The sequence below is a fragment of the Lissotriton vulgaris genome, chromosome 6 (genome assembly GCF_964263255.1).
Source record: "Lissotriton vulgaris chromosome 6, aLisVul1.2, whole genome shotgun sequence".
NCBI classification, from domain to species: domain Eukaryota; kingdom Metazoa; phylum Chordata; class Amphibia; order Caudata; family Salamandridae; genus Lissotriton; species Lissotriton vulgaris.
The window spans coordinates 993,756,443-993,772,781 of NC_141694.1; positions in this window are offsets into that span (position 1 = coordinate 993,756,443).

Here is a 16,339-nt window from a genome sequence, read left to right on the forward strand (position 1 = left end):
TTCCACCCCTCTAATTTACCACTTCTTAAATACCGAATCGGTATGATTCGGTATTTTAGAAGTGGTAAATTAGATTTACCTACATCGGGCCCTTAGAAAGTAGGTGTTTTGTTGCCTAACCATCCAGTGTGCCTCTGCTAGGTTGTTTATTGACTGTCTGGCTTTGTAGTGACAGGGGCTGGGGATGTACTTTCAGTTCAGACAGCCACTTGGGGGGGGGGGGTCAGGTGTGTCCTGCCTTTCCAGGGTACGTCAGTCTGGGCTGAATGGACCTGGACTGCATTCAGAGTAGGGGAAGGAGATTTCTTTCACACCTGAATGGACCTAGTCTGCACCAGAGAGGACAAAACTGGTATTGGCTGGGAAAAGAGCTTCTCTGACACAGAGAACAAATGATTTTTTATTTAAAAAGAGGGGCCCAGACCCCAGACTTATAGATCACTTCTGGAAATCAAGAGGAACCTTTGCCAAGTAGAAGAGCAGGAGGAACTGTGAAGGAATACTGCCACTGTGCTGTTTGCTGTCTGGTGTTAGCCTGCACTGGCTATTTTCTGTGAGAGGTTAGCCTGGCATATGATGTCAACTAGTTCTAGTGGGCACCTTGCACCAGTCTAATCGACCCTTATTGATGGTGGTTGTAAAGTCAACCTTATAGAAAGCTATCATAGTGGTAGCATGAACTAGCAGTCTTCAGGCTAAGACTTCAGTAGGCGAGTTAAGCAAGTTGTTTTACCATATATAATCCATTGAGTACCAAATGAAAGGACACCACACAAGGTATATATTAAATATATATGTATTTAATCTAAACACAACCCCTCTGCACACTTTATGAGGTCAGAGGTAAAAATTCAATACAAGTCACACAGTTAATATGCGATAAGTTGCACAGTATACGTTATGCCCTAGAGGCCTCACAAACCATATACTAAGAAAGTTTTATAAGTACCACGAGAGAGTTAGAAAGTAGACCTGGGGCCTGTGGAATCACTGGGGCTACTCTACTTGACCAAAGGATAGGAAGGAGGAGGCCCACCGGAGACGCGTGCAGTGTCTAAACACAGACACGGGTTACCATTGACTTTCTACGGGAAACGAAGAAGTTACAAATATACAATTTAAGGACACTTCTGGATGGACTAGGATGGAACCCTTTTAAACTAGGACACTTCGAGAGTCAAGACTCACGGGAGCACCGGAGTACTCGTGTTACCTCACCCAGGGAAGCTGGGTGCATAGGTGTCTTTTCGTGTCGGATTTCGTCTGCGTTTTCTATGGAGAGCTGCAAAAAAGTGCTGCAGGCGACCAGAGGAAAAGTGTCCGGGTGGATCCAAGGGTGGATCAAAGATCTGAAGAACCTGAAAGCAGAGGGGACAGAGTCTGGGTCACTAGCCTCGAAGGAATACAGAAGGAACCAGGTGATGTCGGGTGATTTCAGATGAAGTAGTCAAACTTGTCTCTTCAGCCACAAGGTCCAGGAGGCATCGACGATGACCTGGCGCTGGATTCAAGCTATCCCATGAGGGATCTAGATGACTGCGGTGTCGGTATCCGTTTTGAACCCAACAAGCCTTGGCAACCGCAACCCACGCAGGATGTCAAGATTGGCTCTGTTGCAGACAAGCAAGGTCTGTGGTGCTTCTCCTTTTCAGGGAAGCTGGAGCAAGCCTGGATCAACTAGGAAAACAGATGAAATTCAAAGGAAGTTCTTCAGGGAGCTCACAGGCCAATGGGCAAGGAATCAGAAAGACGCATCAAGCTCAAATGCAAAGGCGGGCCCATGGGACACTCGCAGAGTGTTGGAGCCTGGGCTTCAGTGCAAATAGTGCTCGGTGCTGGGGCTTCTTGTACCCCAATGCACAACTTACTGAGGCTTCAGGAAAGGAGTGCAGGTAGAAAAATGTAGGATGTCCAGGGTGTCCGGTCCCACGTCTCTCGTGTCTGCCACGGGTCTCAGCTTTGCTGTGGATGTGGGTCGGAGTCAGAGAATTCTGGAAGTCCAGTTTCTGTGTTGCAGAGCCTTCAGTATCTGACGGGAGCCTTGAAACTGCAGACCAGCAAAGTTGCTGTTGATGCCTGTTTGAACAGGGTGGTCACTCCTTAACCACAAGGGAGATGTCTTCCATCTTCCAGTCAGAATGGAATGTCGAAGGTCCAAGATATGTCTTTCAAAGATTCGTCCAGGATAATCTAAAGTCCTATGGATACAGCTTCTATACTTATACTAAGAATGGGGGCTGGATTACCTGACTAGGTTCATCCTATGGGTGGCCCTGAAAAGGGGGTGGTTACACCCCTTTCCCTTTGTCCAGTTTCGTGCCATAGCTGGGGCTGTGTGCCCCAGCAACCGGTTTGAACTGGGCTATGCATGGAGCACCTTGTGTGCCCCAGGCAGTGTCTAGAAGCCTTCACTGAATGCAGCCCTCCCTGCCCCAATACACAAAACCCCTGTCTGGGGAGATGCCAGCACCTCCCTGGACAGGAAACCTATTGTCCAGGCCTCCACTGCCGGAGTTTTGTCCAGCAACAGGAGGTCAGACTCGTGTCTGTGGCAGCAGCATCCATTTTGTGATGCTGAGGCTCTGTTTAACTTTAAACGGGTAAACCAGTAACTACATGTCTTCTCCCTCTAGAAGGGTGGAATGCTAACCCCGCCGCCAGGTATTCCAAAGTGTTTGACACCTTACACAACATGTTTTGATGAAGGCAAACCAAAGTTAGCATTAACCACAAGGATTATAATGCACTTAAGAGTATATGGTATGGCTATATCATAGAACAGCTATAAGGAGATGGTTCAGAAAGCCGCAGAGGGGATCAGCTCATGCTAGGGCACCCTCTCACATAAAACCATGCACTCTGCCTCCAGGATTGTTGAGGCCTACCATAGGAGTGGCTTATAGGTGTATATGTGTCTATATGTAAAGGTAGTTATAGGTATACTACATCTAAGTAAGGGGTGATTACACCGCCTTACCCAGGCTGTGTGAACAGACCTGTGGTGTCAGTTTGGAAGGCAAACCAGGGGTGGCACAATACATGCTGCAGCCCTTGGTAGGTCTAGGGTACACCTATGCCCTGGATACCTATGGTACACTATACAGGGGCTCACAAGAGTGACCCAGTAACCATTCTGGTATGTACCTAAACTACTTGGTTTCAATTTAGAGAGAGAACAGCTGGTGTGTGGATCTGATTGGCAGGCCCACAGCCATACTAAAGTCGAAAAAACAGAGAATCACAGCAAAAAGTGGGGGTGACCATAGGAAGCAGATCCTACTCTACAACACAACCCCCCCCCCCCTCACCCCCCAACGCAGGGACATTAAACTAACCTTGACCAGTTGAGTCTTCATGTTCTAAGTGGAAATATCTGGAGAGTCCATCTGCATTCGCATGGTCAGTCCCAGGTCTATGTTCCACTGTAAAGTCCATCCCCTGTAGGGAAATGGACCACCTTAGCAGTTTGGGATTTTCACCCTTCTTCTGGGTTAGCCACAAGAGGGGCTTATGGTCTGTCTCAATCTTTTTTTTTTTTTTTTTTTTTTTTTAAATAATTGTAAGACCTTTATTGCACATTTGTTTTTAGAACACAGCATCGCGCCTACAACCTTAGAGGCCGGCTGCAGCGATCACAGGTTTCTCACATTACTGTTCGGAGTTACACAGCCCTGTAGCCGACAACCATAGGTCCGGCGGCGTGACAGAGGTATCATACGAAGATTATATTTTTTGTTATAGAATAGTAGTCTTACAGTTTTTATTAAAACAACTTTTGATTTGCTCAATAAAGTGAAACGACAAAAACAAATAAAATAACATCAACCACTGCACCCCAGCATTCTCCCTCCCATCACTTGCACAATGATATCATTAAGCTTCCAACATCATGTCATACATTAACTGTCCTGCGAAGGGTTATTAGTGTTCAGAAATAAATGGCGCACAACATGTAATGGTTGAGTAGTTACGCAAAGGATAAAGTTGTTTGGTGCAGCTTGTTCAGAGAAAACCCTGAGAACTCTGAAACCAAAGGGTGAGGAGGCTAACCCTTGTGTTTGAATGAACCGACAGGTGTTGTGTGCGCTTGACCTGTCGGTTCATCATGTCATACATGTTGCCTGTACTTCACTCACTTTGATCCGGCGACTGCGCATTAAGATAGTCAAGTAAATAAACCCAATAGTCTTTGGGACGCGACCTGGCCGGAAGTTCTTCTTCATATGTTGCTAGTGTATCTCGACAATAGACTAGGTCCTCTAACCAGTGCCGTACCCTTGGACATCTTCTGCCATTCCAGTGGAGTGATACTCTGCGCTTAGCCATCAACAGGGCAACAACACAAAACTTTCGTTTCTTTGCTCTTACCTGAGAAACGAGGCCTAGTAAACACACACGCATCGTACAGTCAATTGGTGTCTCCAACATAATGCTGAGTGCTCTCGTCACCTGAACCCAGTAGTCTGCAACTTTCGGGCAATGCCATGCCAGGTGAATAAAGTCAGCATATTCTTGCCTGCATCGCTTACACCTAGAATCCGCACTTAGTCCATACCTATAGAGCCTATGTGGCGTATAATACATTTGATGCAAATATTTGTAATGAATGATTCTTAGATTCCCATTTGGAGTCAGCATGTTAGTCAACATACACGTTGCAGACCATTCCTCTGTGGATAAAGGATCAGGCATAGCAGCGCTCCACTTGTTTCTCATACTCTCAGTATTGCCTGCAATATCCTCCTGTAGCCTAGCTTATAGTCTCGATACTATGTGTGCTGCAGTGGGCGCCGTCAGTATAAACTGTAATGATGGCATTTGTTGGGGCTCCTCATGATTCGTTTTATAGTGTTCTTTTACTGCTCTTTGCAAACGAAAATATGTGAAGTTGAATAATAATGTGGGATTACTGATATAACTGAGTTCCGCTAGCGGTTTGAATATAGATCACTCATTTTATCTATGCCCGCTTGTCGAAGTAGGTCCATGCCCACTGGCTCTTGAGTGACCGAGAGTGCCGGGTGGTGTGGCAGCGGTAATGCTGGAGCATATAAAGGTAGTTTACCCGCTTTCTTGCCCATCAGTCGCCAAGCTTCATTAGTGGTGTCTATTGTGTTTATGTCACGATCGTGTAATTTTGGCCGCTTAAGAGGCAGTATGGCCGATAGGGGGAACGGGAACGCATCCCCTGTCTCGACAGCCACATGGGACATGAATGGTATTTCATGGTACCAGTATTGAGCAAATTGTGCCTGCGCACATAGATAGTACAGCAAGAAGTCAGGCACCTTGAATCCCCCCTGTGCATACGGCAAAGTCAACGTCTGCAGGTCCAATCTAGCTTGTTTGCCCGCCCAGATGAGACTAAGGACTAGTTTGTTTATATTGCAGAACACTTCTGCTGGTGGCTTAATGGGTATGTTATTAAATAGATAGAGGAACTTAGGTAAAAGCACCATTTTGACTATGGCAGTCCTATCTGCCAGCGACAGTGGCAGTTTGTTCCATCGATTTACTTTTTCCTCCAATGTGGAAATGACTCTTCCATAGTTCATGCGGATGACTAATTCAGGGTCTCTATGGAACCAGACTCCTAGGTAGCGCGTGGGTTCCGCTTGCCATTCTAACGGGTAGTCTAGCGCAAAAGGGACCGTGCTATCTGTCAGTGCAATAATGAGGGACTTGGTCCAGTTTATTTGCAGGCCCGAGTGCTGGCCGAATTTAATATATTCACGCAATAGGGGGTTGAGATGCTGAGCCGGATCCCTGATGTATAGCACCATGTCATCCGCGTATAGAGAGATATGGAGGGGGCGCGTCGGGAATTGGAGGGCCGAGTAATGATGATGTTGTCTGATTTTACACGCAAGGGGTTCTAACACCAGGGCGAATAGCATTGGGGATAAAGGGCAACCTTGTCTGGTACCCCGGCTAATGTGAATTGGATCTGAGACATAATTGTTTATTTTTATGCGAGCTGATAGGTTAGTGTATAGCATTGATATCCACTGTATGAACCTAAGGGGGAAGCCCATGCGTATCAGTACAGCATGGAGGAATGGCCATTCAATCGTGTCGAAGGCCTTGGCCAGCATCCAATAATACCGCCACAGTCTTGGTTTCAGGTGTCAGGTAGTGAGATAGTGCGAATAGTGTGCGTGTGTTGTGTGTCGTGGATCTTTCTGGAATAAAGCCAGACTGATCCGGCCTCACCAATAAAGGCATTAAAGGCTTAAGTCGCGCTGCGATCAAACTTGCGATCATTTTGGTGTCCACGTTTATAAGGGACAAGGGCCTATAAGAATCACAGTGTTCTTGATCTTTACCCGGTTTCAGCAGGGCTATCAACATTGCTTCCCGTAGTGACGGAGGAAGCGCCTGTTCATCATGTGCCGCTCCGTACAGTCTCACGAGGTGCGGGGCCAGCAGGTCTACAAATGCTTTATAACATTCGCCCGTGAAACCGTCGGGCCCTGGTGCTTTGCCATTGGAGAGACTTTTTATTATATCAGTGACTTCTTCCACTGTGACAGGTCGGGATAAGTACGCCCTACGTGCGTCAGATAGCCATGCGATTTCAACGTCCGCCATATAATGCAGCATGTCAGTCGTCGACATAGTCGGGCGTGATTCATACAAGCATCCATATGTGGCTATAAATTCGTCCAATATGCCCCTAATGTCATGTTTAAGGGCAGTGCTTAATTTGTGCCGGTGCTATCCGGTGCTTAGCACCGGCACTTAAATGTCAGGGCCGGGTCTATGAATCATCTGCTGTGCCTGTGCGTACGCCGACACCCATGATGTTTTTTTTGTTCACCTGCGCTTGCAGTTGCTTCTCTTGTACTCTCTGTCTGTCTCTGTGCAGCACTGCAGGCCAAAGGCTCGCCTCGGCGCCTCGCCCTGCAGCGTGAGTGTGTGTGGTGTGTGTTCATTCTGCCTGGTACCGAGTCCGACCCACGAGACGACCTGCATTCAATCTGTGTCAATGTAGATATCCCGTTCCCGCGGCCGCCGCCCGGCCGCCGAGGCGAGCCCGAGTCTCTGTGTCAATTTCAAACTGACTCAGTGAGTCATCAATCAACCGGGCCAGCGAAGGCGTCTTCTCTTAGTCTTCTTCACACTTACTTGCAAATTGTGTTGACTGAGCCTCGCCCGTCGCCCCCAAGGCCAAGTCGAAGAGAGATTAGAATGATTATTTATCAGTCAGTGACAGTGATTGAATCATCAGAATAATAAATAAAATATAGGATTAAAAAAATATAATGTGTGTGTGTGCACTACTTATTTTTTACTTCGTAACTTTCGTTTCTTAACTAACTTTCGTTTTTCATCATCATGGTCTGACTGGGCCGGCCTGCCACGTGACAGCAGTAGTTGTTGATAGTTTCTGTTTTGGGTGGGCGGGTCGCGGAAGTTGGTGGGGGCTGGGGGCTGGCTGGAGCTGCTCTGGAGGTTCTGATGGGGGTTGGGGCCACAGTAGGGGGGCTGTGAGCGCGGAAGCGCGCGCAGATTTTTTTCACTTGGCTCTGCCTCACCAGTTGCAGCCATGAGCCACGCCCACGCCCCAGCATAACCGCGCTGCGCAGTTACAGGCGGCAAGCTGCAGCAGCTCCCCACGCCACGAGTCAGGCCCCATTGACCAGACCACGTCCACACCAGTCCACATAAGTTAGCCTTAGTTAGCCCCCGGCCCCCCGCCGCCACCAACGAGTACGGCGGCCGGCGACCAGTCGACGGTGACGACGGAACTTGGGCAGAGAGAGCTGGCCTGGGCTGGGCTGCAGCAGGGTACTCACTAAGTGTGTGTCCAGTGTCCTCTGGCCTGCCGACCGGCCCTACCACCACGATAACGCACGGTAAGAAAAAATACAAACTAAGCACAATTATGAGGAGTTTCACCCCTTTCTCTTTGCTCAGCATGCGAAACATCCACATGTGGAATTTGAAACTTTCAACAAGGTATTGGAACAGTTTTTGAAGTTGTAAAAGAGGGTGTATAGTCAGATTTTACTTAGAACATCAGTATGAAAGAAGGCTGGTTTCATGGAATGCAGGGGCTTAAAAAGCACTGCCAGTGTTATGCTTAGGACATCCTGCTGTAGATATGAAGTATGGAATATTCCAAGAAACCGATTGGCTGTCATTGCCGATTATGAAGTTGTTGTCACAAAGTGTATGGGAATGGTTTAGAAGAGGATGGTAACAGGCAGTTCGTGAAAAAATGGTGGTGGAACATGATGATAGGCAGAGAAGAACAGTACAGAAGCAGGCAGCAGCAGCAGTGCAGCACTAAACTTTAAGTTACGCTTAGCAAGCTGACCCAGTCGGTCAGCCAGTCTGATCTGTGTGATCTGATGATCTCCCACTCCCACACTTTGTTTTATTCTGGTGGTGGTGGTGGACGATGAAGGAAGGGTGGGAAATTAGGATGAGATTCTTGGTGGCAAACTGGCAATAAAATATATGCCACAATAGAAAAAATATATAATACGCACGCTTAATATATATTATATGCTCAAATTATGGCTCACAATAATATTCCTCCACTTTTGCCCTCGTCACCTCGTGCAAAAAATCTTTACATGATAAACAAAATCTGTCTGCTCGATTTCCTATCACTCGAGCAGCAACAACAGTGCAAAACAGTATTTAAGCTATTTTTGAAAACTTCGAGCAACTGCTCGAGCCACGAATGTTTTGCAGGAGCCATGCCTATGTATGCACTATGCCTGGACATACACATACTGGGAGCTCAGGGCTCCTCGACCCTCTCTCTCTCAAGTATGCTCCACAACTATGCTAAACAGGGTTACCAAGTTTACGACAGCTTGTGTGTGACATTTCATGGTTTTCTGCAGCTTTTGCGTGAAATTTCATGGTTTTCTGCAGTTAATGTGTGACATTTTCACGCCTCACATAGCAGGAATTGTCCCTGATGCACGTTCAAAGACGCATTGTGGTTAACTTATCCCAACTGTGGCAGGAATTTTAAAGCAATAAAAATGTACTTCATTTGGACCTCACACAATATCACAACTCCCCTTCCAGCACTAAACCCTTACGGCCGCCTGTCACTACCATCATCTGCCCAACACCATCACGCGCTTCTGCCCTTCCGCACTCCCTTGGTATCCCTGGTACCTGTGATACACAAGGAAGGATTTCAATTCAGAAAATAGAGACACCAATGCAGCTGGACATTCCTGCTTTGGGTCCCACCAGCATGAAAACACACATGGACTTTGTAGAAACAAAGTAAGGAAATGGCCTCCACGCGCCGTATGCGACCAGAAATGAACACTTAGGCGGTATACAAGGAGCGCACATGTTTCCATTCCAGCGAGCAGCTATGGGACTTGCAGCCCCGTCTACAATGGGAAAAGCAAGACATGAGCCAGGCATGAAAAACACGATACATCTGACGAGAGGATGACATCTCTGCTGTAGAGTCCTGCAGCTTTCCATGGGCATCTCAATATTTAATTCAATTCGTTTTTTAATGCAACGCAGCGGCTTTACTTTGGTTTATACAAAAAAAAAGGCATGAACCAAATTTAAGTATTTTAGTAAAGCTGGTCATTAAGGTTTTTTAAAATGCAGTGTTTTTATTGGTATATATTTGTCAATTATTTTAATCCATTTGTACTGCATATTGCTTTTAATTTTGGAATGCCACGTTATTCAAAGCAGGATGGAGGGAAGTTAGAGCTCTGGGTTTCTATCAGACCCTTTAATGGCAGCATTATGAAATCACCTGCAAGACTCGCGTTTACTGTCCCTGCGAGTATGTTTTCCACCGAGAAGTACATATTTTAAAAAGTTAATGTAAGAAGAAAAGTCCTAATGACCCCCTGAGTGATAACTTAGGTAAACAAAGACAGAACGGCCGTGTTAAAATGAAAACGGATTATTTCATATAAAGTTTTACTTAATCGTGCTCAGGCCTTTGCAGAATCCCAAACTAGTCAGTTCTGTGCTGCCTCTTCCCTCTAAAACGTGCAGTGCTCTGTGGAGGACTCTCTCTCAGGGCCCCGCCTTCCCATGGCCCCTCCGCCCTCCCAGGGCCCCTCAGCGCTCCCAGGGCCCCTCTCATGGCCCCTCCACCCTCCCAGGGCCCCTCCACCCTCTCAGGGCCCCTCCACCCTCCCAGGGCTCCTACACCCTCTCAGGGCCCCTCCGCCCTCCCAGGACCCCTCTGCCCTCCCAGGACCCCTCTGCCCTCCCAGGGCCCCTCAGCCCTCTATGGAAAGGCGCCTGGTGGGCTGGGACTGCAGAGAAACGAGTTCAGTCCAGGGCTGTGTCTGCTCAAAGCAGGCGGCACACTGCAGCTGCTTTAGAAAGGCCCACACTACACAGACCAGCTGAGGGGGGGGCCCCTTTCTGAAAAGCCCCGCTCCACTGGGGCCACGGGGGTGCTTGGTACACCCCTGAATCCAGGTGGACCGGTTCTAGTGGGGTCAGTACTCACAGGTAGCTTTAAATGGGGGTAAACCCAGAACAAGGAACGCCCGCAGCCTGTCCTGCCGTAGTGCTGCTGATTGAAATACACGGATGTCCCAGAATGCTTAGTGCTGCGGATTGAAATACATACACGGACTAGGACTAGCTCAAAGTAACACTCGGGTCATAATATATAAAACTGAGCATTTGCTAACCTGTTACTCCTTAGTTGCAACAGGTATTATATTTGACTTTTAGCAGTGCCACTTGAAGATGTGGGTGGGGCTAATGCAGTGGGTGGAGCCAGTGTCGAGAGTGGGCGGGGCCTGAAAACGTGGGTGTGGCCTCCGAAAAATATTTCAGCACCTGCACTTCATATTTTACAAATTAAGCACTGTTTAAGGGTGCCTGTGGGGTCGCTAATCACGTCAATGTGTTGTGGTGTATGTCCAGTGCATATTTTCTGTGCCAGGGCCCGCCCGGGCCTTCCTCCCTCTCCATATGCCAGAGGTCTTCAATCTATGGGGTGCGACCCCCAGGGGGGGCGTGGAGTCACCTGAAGGGGGTCGCGCATTCACCAGCCTCACGTCTGCCTCATATCCAAAACGTTTCCTCTTCGTTTTGGATTAGAAATACTTGCATCTCAGGAGGCTCTCTGATTGGAGGACTAGGTAAAATAAGCCAATCATAATGTGGCTACGTCATCAAAACATGTCCTCCAATCAGACAGACTGCAGCATGCATACCAGGAAATGACCGCAAACTTTGTCCATAAAGATGGACCAGAACCTTTGCTATGCAGCCTGTACTTCGAGGGAGTTCTGCAATATTCACGCCGGCACTGCTGCCTTCCTTGGCCATCCCTGCTTTCACCTCGTGTGCTGCTTTGTGCCTAGTTGCTGCCTTTTCATTAGGATCTCCGCGTTACTTCCGGCTGATTTCCAAGGCAACCCAAAGCTTTCCAGTTTAATTAGGTAACCTGCCTCTTCCCCGCTGCAGACATACACTGAAACTGACTTGAGCACACACACAGATTCTTATTTGTTTACCCGATTGAGCCATGAGGGGACTTGGGCAAAGGCTCCGGTTGATCTTTATTTTCTGTGTTCTGTCCGTTTTTATTCTTTCCTGCATGTGTCTATTTATTTATGCTGCCTTAACTCCGTGCTCAATTTCATTGATAGCTCCAGAGAAACACAATGGAAGATTGAATCTTTCTATTTAAACACGGCGCGTCCCATAGCTGCCAAGGTTTCAGATTACTATGTGTGACATTTTCATAAATTCATTGCAACAACCATGAGTGACACTCTCGAGCAAAATCAAGCAATGAATATCAGTTTACCATGACTGAATATTATAGCATTTATTCAGTATAAATAAGCAATGTTAACTGTATACAATCGGGTGTGGAGCTCATTTCCATACAATAATCTCTCCCTGTGCGTTATCTTCTACTGTGCACAACATGAAAAGAGCCTTTGGCTCACGCCTGCACTCAGCAAAGGATGCTGTGTATGAGTTTGTGTGCATGTGTCTGCACTCAGCACAGGGCATGAATAGTGAAGTAAAGGTCGCAGTGTGCGCGTCTGGCTATCCTAGGTAAGTAATAAGGCACAAAGTGTAAATGTCTGGGCAGGGCCGTTTCTAGGTGTTGTGCCGCCCTAGGCGAGAATTGAAAAATGCCGCCCCCTCCCTTTTTCTACCATCACTCTCTCCCCCGCCATCCAGGCTAGAAGAATAAATGCATTAGATATAAAAGAACTTGTATTAAACATTAAACAATAAAACACATCACATAACATTTGTTCTTGTGTTTGAGTGTCCTCCATATATTGCAGTATTATACCTCTATGTTTACTTTGTACGCTTTTGTAACCTGCACACATGTCACTTTTTCCTCCTGTAATGCACCGTTTGCTACCTCTTGTATTTTGTTGGCTCACGATTGTCACTTTTGCCTCATTTAATGTAACGTTTGCTTTTGTAATTTGTTCACTTGTAATGTTCTCATGTATCAGTTATGTTCCTATTGGGAAGCGCTCTGACACCTTCGGGTAAAGTCTGCGCTATATAAAAACGCATAAATGAGATAAGGGGTGCTCTGCTCTTTCTTCTGCACACTCTCTTCGTGCTTCCTTGACCCCCTCTCCCGTGTCCTACTACTCCTCCAGGCTCCAGCCTTGCTCACATGCAGGGAGATAGATTCCATCATCACCTCACCTCAGTCAAAGGCCGGGGCCCTGGACATGGGGCCGCCACCACCGCCATCTTATGATTTCAAATCAGTCTCAGATCTTTTTAGTCTGCCTGACCCGCCCCGCCCGAGCCACCATCCAAACCTCACTCAGACACCCGGCGTCCCCTCACCCCTCACAGTGCTGCTACCTAACCCAGCTCCTACTCATGCTCACTCAGTGTTTTGCGCCAGGCCCAATCCGGCCATGACCGTGAGGAGTGGACGGGCTCGGAGTCGGGGATAACAGAAACAGATAATGATTCACCTGCCCGCCGCCTCCTCATTTACAACATTAGCAATAGCAGGCCTGAGTAATGATGAACAACGTCATTATTACATGATTCATTTGCAATTGAATTTGCATGCAATGCATCCGATCCGATCCGAAATATATATATAAATTTATTTTCGCAGCCAGCGGCCTTCTGACTGACTCACCGGTGCGTGCACTGCTCAGTCACGACGTTACGTATGTCCCCATGACCACTGTGCTGTTTGCAGGCTCGTGGTGCTGCTGGAGTCAGGAAAAAAAAGAGGGCCGGCGGGAGACGGAGTCGAACCGGAAAACAAGACTGTGTGGCACTGGCAGCAGCAGGGTGGCAGCTGCAGCATACTAATTATGGTAAATTGAATTCACAGCCATCACAGGGGGAGCAGCGTGCCAGCCGACACACACAGTTCGACCGTCCCCCGCTCGCGCCGAGAGAGATTGTGGCACTGGTGCGCCGTGCACGTCACCGTCACTGGGCTGCCCTCCCTGGCTGAAGCACTGCTCATGGATTGGCTAAAAATGTTCCCCAGGACCGTCATTGGTAGCGCTATCCAGCGCTACAAGATTGACGGCCCTGGGGACCCACACTGACTTGCACTAGTGTGTCCCGCACCCCGCTCTAGCCTCTACACACACACGCTAGGGTGCGCACCGCCCCCCGCCCCTGCCACTAATCTAGGGTGTGCCGCTCGGCTCTAAACTGTCTGCGCAACATCACGATGTCACAAGCAATTGCAAACAGCAGGTGCACTTGCACAGTGCACTCGGACTCCACTGCATGATTAATTTCCTGTTTCCAGACTAGTGCCACACACAACAAAATGCCGCCCTCACCATTTTGCCGCCCTAGGCGGCCGCCTAGTCCTGCCTAATGGCAGAAACGGCCCTGTGTCTGGGCTTTCTTCCTTCTCCCTGGCAACCAAACAAGGAGCATCAGTCTACTCCAGGGCTTATGTGTCCCACGTGCACCTGGGCCGAGATTCCTAAGCTGTGAGAGGCCCCATCTCGTCAGCTGCATAATAAATGAATAAATCCACAAGACTCAGCTGACTCAAGTCGCCAGAGTCCCCACAGACTGGCACTGGGCATGTCTCAAGACAGGGAGGTTGAAGCATGCTACATGTATAGTTACCTCGAAACAAAATAAATAGAAAGAGAGGTGGGACGGGTTGTCATGATTGTGCGCTATTAAAATATTATTTTGTGTAATAAAAGCTGCATGTGGCTTTGCAGATTCAGTGAATACGCTAGTTTTGTTTGTTACTCACTGCTCCCTCACACCAGGGCTCCTAATGCTTAATCTTCAATAATTCATGCGCCTACATAATAACACTGCTGGCAGGCAGAGGCTCAAAATTATGGCAAGCATAATATTTGGAACTGTAAATGAATTGGCTATTTCGAACGTATTGTTAAATGCGACCTAGGCTTGCCTTGCACACACTTACTTTTTGCAGCGTTGGTCAGAGACGAAGGCTCAGTTTAGCCAGTCTGACCGTGCAACATGTTGTACGGCACCTGCACCAAGTGCATGGGAACACATGTTCACAATGGATGTCATTCTCCTTCCAGATACTAAGCCTCCCACTGTACTGAACTTATGGTCTGCAAAGAAGGGCACTTCTAGGGCCACTGATGTGAAAGAGGTCATAGGGACAAGAGATGCACCATGAGCATAGGTAGTCTGCTTCAAGATGACCTTTGAGTATAGCCCAAGCACACAAATTACAAGGGCATACCCATTGGCCGTACTTGTACCACGTGAACATAATTATAGTCTAGGTGACTGGACACCCAGGCAGCCAGCCTCTTAGCATTTTCTCGTGGCCTTCAGAATTTATTGTTCACTTGGCCAAGATGGTTACCAAAAACCGAAACAAAATAACAAAACCCAAAAGACCACGAACCATAGTCATCTACAAACATTTGGTTTTGCTAAACACTGTTTAATTTCATTTCCCAACTGTAAAATGATTTGCCGTGGGAATTGGGGGCGCTTTTGGTTGTCGATGATGGCGAGTACGAAGTTCTAGACATTTTGGTCAGGAGGGGGTCCTTATGCCTAAAATTTTTGGACAGGGGGGTCTCGGCATCAAAAAGTTTGAAGACCTCTGTCATATGCTCTCGCCACCCTTCGTTTCGAGATATAGTTAAGCTCGTCCGTGGCATACTGCTGATGTTCTGTTAGGACAGATTGAATTTCCCCCAGTATAGTGGGGTTCCTTGTGTGCTCATACCTCTGTTCTAGCTCGCGCAGTGAACTTTCTCAATTGTGTAGTTGTTGCCTGATATCTTTGAGGATTCCCGCTGTTGTGCTAATGCATGTCCCTCTGACCGTCACTTTGAATGCTTCCCATAAGATTCCCGGATCGTCAGTTGTGGGATAGTTGTGATCAAAATATTCCACTATGGCCTTATGGATGGTGTCCGTGTACACTGTGTCTAAAAGAGCCTTGGCATTGAACCTCCAAGAAAAAAAAGGTGGGACATAATACGGCATTTTCAAGGTTAGTAACACGGGGCTGTGGTCAGACAGTGTGCGTGGCAGATATTTCACAGTGGTAGTCCATGAGGATATTTCGCCCGTTCCTAGCCAGTAGTCTATCCTGGACCAACTGTTATGTGCTGCAGTGATGTGTGTGGCTTCAGTATGAGCAGGGTGATATACCCTCCAAATGTCGCTGAGATGCAGATCCACTATAGCATCTTACAGAGCTGCTCGTGCCCGTTTGTGCGGTTCTGTAGTATTAGGTGAGTGATCTAGTCCCTCCCTCAGAGCAATGTTAAAGTCCCCTCCCCACACTAGGTCCGCAATCTGCAATTCAGAGATGGTGTGCCACAGTGTAGTGTAAAACCCGGGGTCGTCTATGTTTGGGCCATATGTGTTTATTAACGCTATGTGTTGATTTCGCACAATACCTATCACTATGATACTTCTACCATCCGTGTCTTTCTGGACATTTGTGACCTTAAAGTGGACTCCTTTACGTATAAGGATGCTGACACCCCACGAGTAACAGGAGTAGTGTGAGCTGTGCACCGTCTCGGCCCATCTAGCACCTAGTGTGGTCGTGGCATTAGCTGCGACGTGTGTTTCTTGGAGAAACGCTACATCTACCTGCAACCTGTCAAAATAGGCAAATATTTGGCGGATTTTCTTTGGGTTGTTCAGGTCCGTACATTCCAGGTAATAAAGTTTAGCTGAGCAGGAGTATTTTACACGTAGAATCACTGAGAATAAAAATTCCTCAAAGGAACTTTTTAAAATTGTCGGGGAATTATGTAACCCAACAAATCTTTCAGTAAAACTTACTCCATCACAAGAGAACTGCAATAAACTAAATGATTTTTTCTGTGAGAAAATTGATATCATTTATGCCTCTTTT